Below are 7,977 nucleotides of genomic sequence, written 5' to 3' on the forward strand. Positions count from 1 at the left end.
CACCTTATCTCTGGCCTCCTCCTGATTCCACAGCCTGCCTCTGCCTGCCAACTAACACCCTCTTTACAGATACCATCTGCCCAAATGCCAGCACCAATACCAAGATGCCTACATCAAGGTTAATGCCAGAGATAGTAACCAAGGGAGATGGAACCATCTCTTTTGGGCTCCTCTATCTGGGACAATGCATGTGAGATTCTGATCAGAGGCAGGAGGATGTGGACAAAATAATTTTCTAAGAATCTCTTCAGGCTAAGGAAGATCCAATGATCTTATTTTCTTCCATCCCAAGCTTAGGCATCTAAATCTTGTTTTGGTGCCTTGGGTAGAAACATGAACATCTGGAGCCCTTGCTGAGTTCACACTTCAAAGCCTCGAAGCTTTGCCTGAACTACTTTGTTCATCTCCTCTGTTTTCCTGCTTGAGATATTGGCACACAGGAAGGGAAAGGGACAACCTGGTGAGAAAAGTGGACAGAACAGAGGGCACAGTAGACCACAGGCATTTTTCAGGTGCTGTAGGACTGCTGTCAGTCTTTACAATCATCAGCAAGGGGGAGAGGGAAAACTGGCTATTGCTAAGAGACTCTTGTGTTTACTCCACTGACACACATTTTCTTAGAGACCTGACTACATTCAACTCCCCTCCCCACCTTCCACCTCTCAGAACGTCAATGTTGGTTGATAGGCAGCTCTCTTCAGAAGGTCATAACCAAGAGTGCAAGGTCCAGGACAGCTGAATTGTCCTGCCCCAGGCCAGTAAACACCATGACCAACCAAACATCAAGACTAGAACCCATGAGTTATCTAGGACCAGGCTAGACCCAGCATATCTTTCACTAGACATCTCCCAACCCCCAGGCAGCCTGCACACACGAAGCATGTTTTGTGATATGGTGGGAAATAGCTACTGAGTAGCTCAGAAAGACTCTAACTCCATCCTACTTGAGCCTAAGAAATGCCCAGGGCAGCAGAGGCCAGCCTAGTTAAGCAGGGATGTAAATATTAGCACAGGCATTATGTGAAAGGTCTTTAAAGAGTACAAACCACCTGGCTGACCAGAAGATGGAGGATCAGAGAAGTCCAGCAGCATCCATCACATGAGAGGCCTCCCTCAATCTTACCTCACACCGTATATAAAATGCAACCCAAAAGGAACACAGACCTAAATGCAAAATCTGCAACTACAAAACCTTTAGAAGGAAATATGAAAGAAAAGTCTTTGGGCTTTAGGTAATACCAACATTGTTATGCACAAAAGAAAAAATTGACAAACTGGATTTTATCAACACTAAAAACTTATCTTTCAAAGGCACTATCAAAACACTTAAAAGACAAGTCACAGACTAGGAGAAAATATTTCCAAAACACATATCTGACACAGGACTTCAATCTAGAATACATAAAGAACATTTAAAACTCAACAATAAGAAAACAAATCATCCATTAAAAAAAAAAAAGAGCAACAGACATTGCACCAAAAAAGATACACAGATGGCAGACAATCCCATGAAAAGACATTCAATATTTTTAGTCATTGGAGAAATACAAATCACAATACAATCAGATACCACCGAAGACCTATTAGAGTGGCTGAAATTAGAAATAAATAAATGAATACCTGGCAATACCAAGTGCTGGGGAGGATGTGGGACACCCGGAACTCTATTTTTGTGGGTGAGAATGCAACATGATCTAGCCATTTTGGAAAACAGTTTGGCGGTTTCCTATAAAGTTAAATATGTACTTGTCATATGACCTAGTAATTCCAGTCTAAGTATTCCCCACACAAAAAGAACTTATGCGCACACAAAACCTGTGTGTGACTGTTTATAGAAACTTTATTCATAATCACCCCAAACTGGAAACAACCCCAATGTTCTTTCTCTAGTGAATAGATATACAAAACTGTAGTTCATGTGCAATGGAATCCCACTCAGCAATAAAAAAAAAGAATGAATTACTGAACAATGGGGATGAATCTCAAATATATTATGCTAAGTGAAGAAGCCAGACTCAAAAGGCTATATACTATATAATTATATTTATAAGATATTCTGGGAAAGGCAAACTATAAGGACAAAAGACAGATCAGTGGTTGCCAGGGGCTGCAGGTGGGCAAATGACAAAGGATGCAAGGGAATTTGGTGGGGGGGGGGGGGGTTTGACGGAATTGTTCTATATCTTTATTGTGGGAGTGGTTTCGTGGCCTTACGCATTTGTCAAAAGTCATAAATCTATGCTAGAAAGGGTTCATTACACTGATGTAAATTATACTTCAATCAAAAAAAAAATCCAAGAGCTCGTTATTCTTGACAAGCATAACCTAGAAGATATGTACTAAAAATTAGTATTACCATTTTACAGATGCGGAAATAAAGGAGTAGAACGATGGATTTGTCCAAGGTCAAGCAAGCAAAGTGTAGCTCTGAGACTGGCATCTAGGCCTCAGATCTCTAAGTGGCCATGGTCTTGGCTACCAGGCCATACCACCTCTCACACTGGGGGCTTATCTTTATTCTTGAGTATATTTTAGCTCACCCATTGAATTTTATCCGATTTACAGCTACGGTCTAAATCATAAGCATCTTATTTGCATTTCAAATACATGGGAATTACTTAGATATGTTGTATTCTTAAGAACATTCAAACAATAAAAGAATGCAGAGAGCAGAGAGTGGAATTCCCCCTTCCATCACACCTGCCCGTGCCCACACCCCCACTCTAGGCGTGGTCTGTTGAGAGCTGTTGGATAGCCTTACACCACGAACGTACAGGCTTACCTATGCACATCACATGAATTTCCAGTACCCTGCTCAATCTCTATCATGAAAGCCTGCTTGACTTGGAATCAGCCGAAAGCCATAATAAGTTCATACCCTTGCTCTGTCAGAGACTCGCTGTATGACCCAACAGAAGCTAGGTCACATCTATTTTTTCATTCTTTTTTTTTTAATTTTTATTTATTTATGATAGTCACACAGAGAGAGAGAGAGGCAGAGACATAGGCAGAGGGAGAAGCAAGCTCCATGCACTGGGAGCCCGACATGGGATTCGATCCCGGGTCTCCAGGATCGCGCCCTGGGCCAAAGGCAGGCGCCAAACCGCTGCGCCACCCAGGGATCCCCTATTTTTTCATTCTTAAAATAATATCCATCTTTAATAAGGATAGATCCCTTATCACATCGTTACAGTCCCGTAAATGCTATTTAATCCAAACATGTGGGTGAAGAGATGCAGCAGATAGCAGCTACGACTGGGAACACCAGGCTTCCATTTGGTCCGCCCCACTGGACAAAGGTGACTCACTCAGTCTCAGGTGTGTCTGCATTCAGCACCTTTTTTTTTTTTTTTTTTTTTTTAAGACTCCACTACACAATCCTAACAAGCAATCTGGGTCCTATGTCACTCAAGGTATGACTATAGGAATTGAAGGGACAGGAAATACTTAGCCTAGAGAAGTAAAGGCTCTTCGGGGATGTGAGCATTGGTTTAAAATATTTGAAGAGCTGTCATACAGGAAGAGAAGACAGATCTGTTCTCGGTTGCTTCAGGGCAGAGCTGGAATTAATCTGGATGTAGATTTTGTATTACAGAATAAAATTGTCCAGCAAAGGAGGAGCTGCCCATGAGGCAGTGGGCATCCCACCACTTTCGGGTAATCAAGCTGACACTGTGCAATCAACTGTTAGAGAAGCCAAAGCGACGCCCCAGCAAGCAGATCTGGGGATCTTGTGCTTCTCGGTACAGAGGTGCCCAACTTCAGAATGGACGTAGGTATACGCGAAGCCTGGAAGAGGCCAGCAGGCCCCATCCATCTTCTCACGCTCCCCATTAGTTGCGCCAAGAATGGGGGTACGTGAAATGCATGCACGCGGGAACCAAGGCCTCACGTAGAGAGATGGTTTCATCAGCTGGTCCTGCATTTGAGAAGGGGAGCAAAGGAGAGAATGTCCTGCCCTCCAAAAATGCAGACCTATTTGGATCCTATCTGAGGTCCCTTGGCAGCTGACACACATGCCCATCTGCCACGCTGGCACGGTGCCCCCAGCAAAGGGAGCTGTGCTTCCTGCTGGTGGGCGTAGGTTCCAGGTGGCTGCATATGCCTGCAAGGGGGGACCTTTGTCCCAAACGGCACAGGGCTCTTGCAATTCCCATGCTAAGTCTCTGCCCTGCTTACTGCACACCAGTCCCACCAGAGGCGTGGAGGCAGCAGGGAAGTTGCAGAGAATGGGAAGGGCGAGCCGAGACACTGGAGGGGTTGGGGTTGCCAAATGAACAGGCCTCGCCACATCCAGCATGTTGCAGAGCCAAGACCACCCAAGGAACAACCAAATGGGCACTTGGAAGGAAAGGGCCAAGGCGCAAAGGGTACCTACTCAAAGGGCATCACGAGGGGACTGGGCCCTTGAGAGGGAGACGAGATGTTATATGATGCCTTGGGCTCCATCGTACTTCTCCAGGAGTGCAGAGGAAGGGCTCTACATCTGGCCTTCTGTCTTGCCGGATGGCAGCATGTAAACCTGGGGTCACGTCTGCCCAGCTGCATGGGAGTGTGTCCACCCCACATCGGCCTGCGTGTGTGTCTGTGTGTACATGCCCACGTCTGTCTGAGGGCTGCAGTAATTGCATATTGCTGATGCTGCAAAAGCACATAAAGGCCGGGCAGCTAATCCAATCATTCATGCTTCCCTTGTTCCGACTCTTGGATCTGATAGATAAAAATACCCAGGCAAATGACCAGTTTCATGGACTGTTTCCTCTTTTGTCAATACAAGGAATTGTGAGCTGTCATCTTGTCCCTCCTCTCCGGAGAGAGAACTCAAATATTTATGACCAGCTTTTATAACATTAATTGTATTTCTAATTGTTTTTCTCCTCTCCGCAGCATTGCTTGCCTCACCCTGGTGATGCTGGGCATTTCAGGGGTTTATGAAGAGTGGTTTGTCACAAATGAAATTCAGGAGGGGTTTTGAACGAGGCAGCCACATTTCCTGCTTAGTGGTCCTCTGTTCTGAAGCATGGGCGTTGGCTGGACGCCAAAGGCGACGTGTCCACCAGGCCCTGCAGGAAGGATGGGGCTGGCGCTGGCCTCCTCCTCCCCAGGGATCAGGAAGTCAGGGGCATCAAGGCTTCAAGGGCAGCTCCCTGTGCACCAACCCCAGCCCTGCCTCGATTTCTTCACCTGGAAAATCTCTCCTCCCTGCTCCCAAACTGCTGCTGTGTCTTCTCTGGGCAAAGGGCCCTCTGAAGGCTGAAAACTGATTTTTAGATTTTCTGATCAATGAACGTGCAAGAAGGAGAGAGGTGTACTGGGAGGCGTGTTCGACTAGGAATTGGGAAAGAGGATATCTGGTTATTTAATTATTCATTCATTCATTTATACATCAAACATGGACAGGAGCCTCCTGTGTGAAAAGCCTTGCCCTACATCCCGGGAATAAACCCCGGTGCCTCCTGCGTTCCCTAAGACCTATTACCTCTCAGGCCACAGCTGGTGCTTTTACAAAAAGGAGGCAGATCCCCAGGACGCCTTTAGAGGGTTCCAAAGGACAGTTTGAGGAAGCAAGCAAAGCTCTGGACTAAGAGCTGGGAAGATTCTACTCTGCATCTTTCTAGTTCATGACCTTGGACAAGTCACTTGGACTTTCTAAGTCTGGACTTCTCCATCTGTAGGACAGGAATTAAAATGATCTCATACCCCACACTGATTCTGAGGAGTAGATGGATGTCGTTGGGGGTGGGGGGAAGGCTGTCTATAAACTACATGTGCAACAACCTACAGAAGTAAGAAATCAGGGTACCTGGGTGGCTCAGTCAGTTAAGCATCTGCCTTTGGCTCAGGTCATGATCTCGAGGTCCTGGGATCGAGCCCCATGTCCAGCTCCGTGCTCAGAGGGGAGTCTGCTTCTCCCTCTCCTCTGCCCCTTCCCCTGCTTGCTCTCTCTGTCTCTCTCTCTCTCTCTCTCAAATAAATAAATAAAATCTTTAAAAAAAGAAATCACTATTAATAATAGTCAGAGAGCCCTAGCTAACTCTTCTGGTGTCCCTATGCAAGGTATAAAATGAACAGAAAGAAATGATGTTGGAGAAGGAGATACCTATTGACTGCCCCCCTTTCCAAAGGAGGGAGAGAAATGTTCTCTCCTTAATCTTGGGAGTGTCTCCCCTCTGAGACTTGGATCCAACTAGCCGCCACCGCACAGATAAGGGACTCAAGCTCAGAAGTAGCTGGAATAACAGTCAGTTTTACTATATGGTGAACTCACCCTCAGGAGCAATCTTTGACTGCTGGCAAAATACGTCATCCCAGCCAGGGTTCCAGGATGCTGGTTGGGATGCTCCACAACCATCTCTGCAGATGGCCCTAAAGGGAGAGTTGCTGTTCCCGTAGGGCTGTCTCCAGACCAGAAAAGGATATTCCTCAGCTGGAGAGGGCAGCGTGGGGCAGCAGCAAAGCATGGAGAGAGTGTGGCTCCCCTTGGGGCCACCCCAGGCCCAGCCTCTCCATGTCTCCTTCTCACTGCCCTTCCATCCAGTGGCACTGGACCTTAATTTGTGACCATGGTGGTGTGAGAGCTATAATGATCTGCGCGAGCAGGATTGCGAACTCAGACAATCTATGGACTGGACCTTGGCCCAGTCTCTTCTCTGAACCTGGGGATTTTAGTTCTTAATTGGTAAACAGGTAGTAACAATAGCAACTATCTCGCAGGCTTACATGGATCATCTGAGGTAATATTATGTGAAGTTCTTCACAGAATGGTAGGGCCTAGAGGAAAGCATATGGGACCTGAGGTCACAAGACTTGGATTTAAGACCCTCCTGTTCTCCCTGCCTGAGGCCCAAGTGAAGTCCTTTAATTTGTCTGAATTGCATTTCCTTTATCTGCGGAGTGGAAATAGTGAAATGATACCCACCCGAGAAGGTGAGGAGTATCTAGGAAGATACTCAAAGCCTCTGATGAACCAGAAGTGCATTTCAATGTTAGGGAGTGCCCTTCTGATGAAAAGACTGAGGGCCAGGGAGGGCCCCTGGTTTGCCCAAGGCCACGGCTTCTGTGGAACCTGAACCTGCCCAGAATCCAGCTGGACCCTAATGGCCAGGGGGTCCCCCGTTCAGTCCTGCCCTCCAAGGAGGATGGAGCCTGCCTCCCCTGACAGCTGGAGCTTGCCACACAGGCCTGCTGGCAGCCACCCTAACCAAATGCAGGGGGGGGGGTCATTTTACATCGATTTGAATGCTGCTGTTTATATTTGCCTTCCCTCAGGAGTTAACTAGAGTCCTTCTAGCATTGATTAGCTCTATCTGGTTTCCTAATGGAGTAAACACAGGGCCCCTTGGAAATCGACTAGAATTTAACAAATATACCCCTTACAACACCCAAATCAGCCACAGGAAACAGCATTTACAAGTACAGGCCACCTCTGCCTGAACCCCCAGACAGGAATGCCTTGTGACTTCCCTTTGGGGGAGCTGAGCCGCTCGGAGCAGAACCGAGCTGAGCCGCTCGGAGCAGAACTCAGGAATCGGTGGGACCGCTTATAGTTTTTCCTTTTTAATTTTGAGGCAGGACTGGTTAATTTGAGCCTCAGTGAGTCCGGAGACAAATATGTGTTGATAATAGCAAGACTTATGAGGGGCTGAGCTCCTGCCAGCTCTGGGCCCCCAGAGCTCCTCTGAACTGGTTGGGCTCCCTCTGGGGGCCTCTCCCCACCCCCATACAGGGGGCCACTCTGAGGCAGGCCCCCAGGAGCTGGAACAGGGCCTTCCATCCTTCCCTACACCTAAAGTGAGTCTTCCCCTCTGCGGGTCAGCCTCGGACCTTGTCTCCCTCCCCGCCGCCAGCGCTCCTTCCCTGGGCCTCCCACCCAAGCCTGTGGCAGTCCTGGGCCCGCACCTCACCTTCCCCAGCACCTCACCTCCCCCAGCCCAGCCCCAGCCACCAGGCTTTCAGCTGCCTGCTCCAGGCAGGACC

This window comes from Vulpes lagopus, chromosome 10, assembly GCF_018345385.1.
Source record: "Vulpes lagopus strain Blue_001 chromosome 10, ASM1834538v1, whole genome shotgun sequence".
NCBI lineage: Eukaryota > Metazoa > Chordata > Mammalia > Carnivora > Canidae > Vulpes > Vulpes lagopus.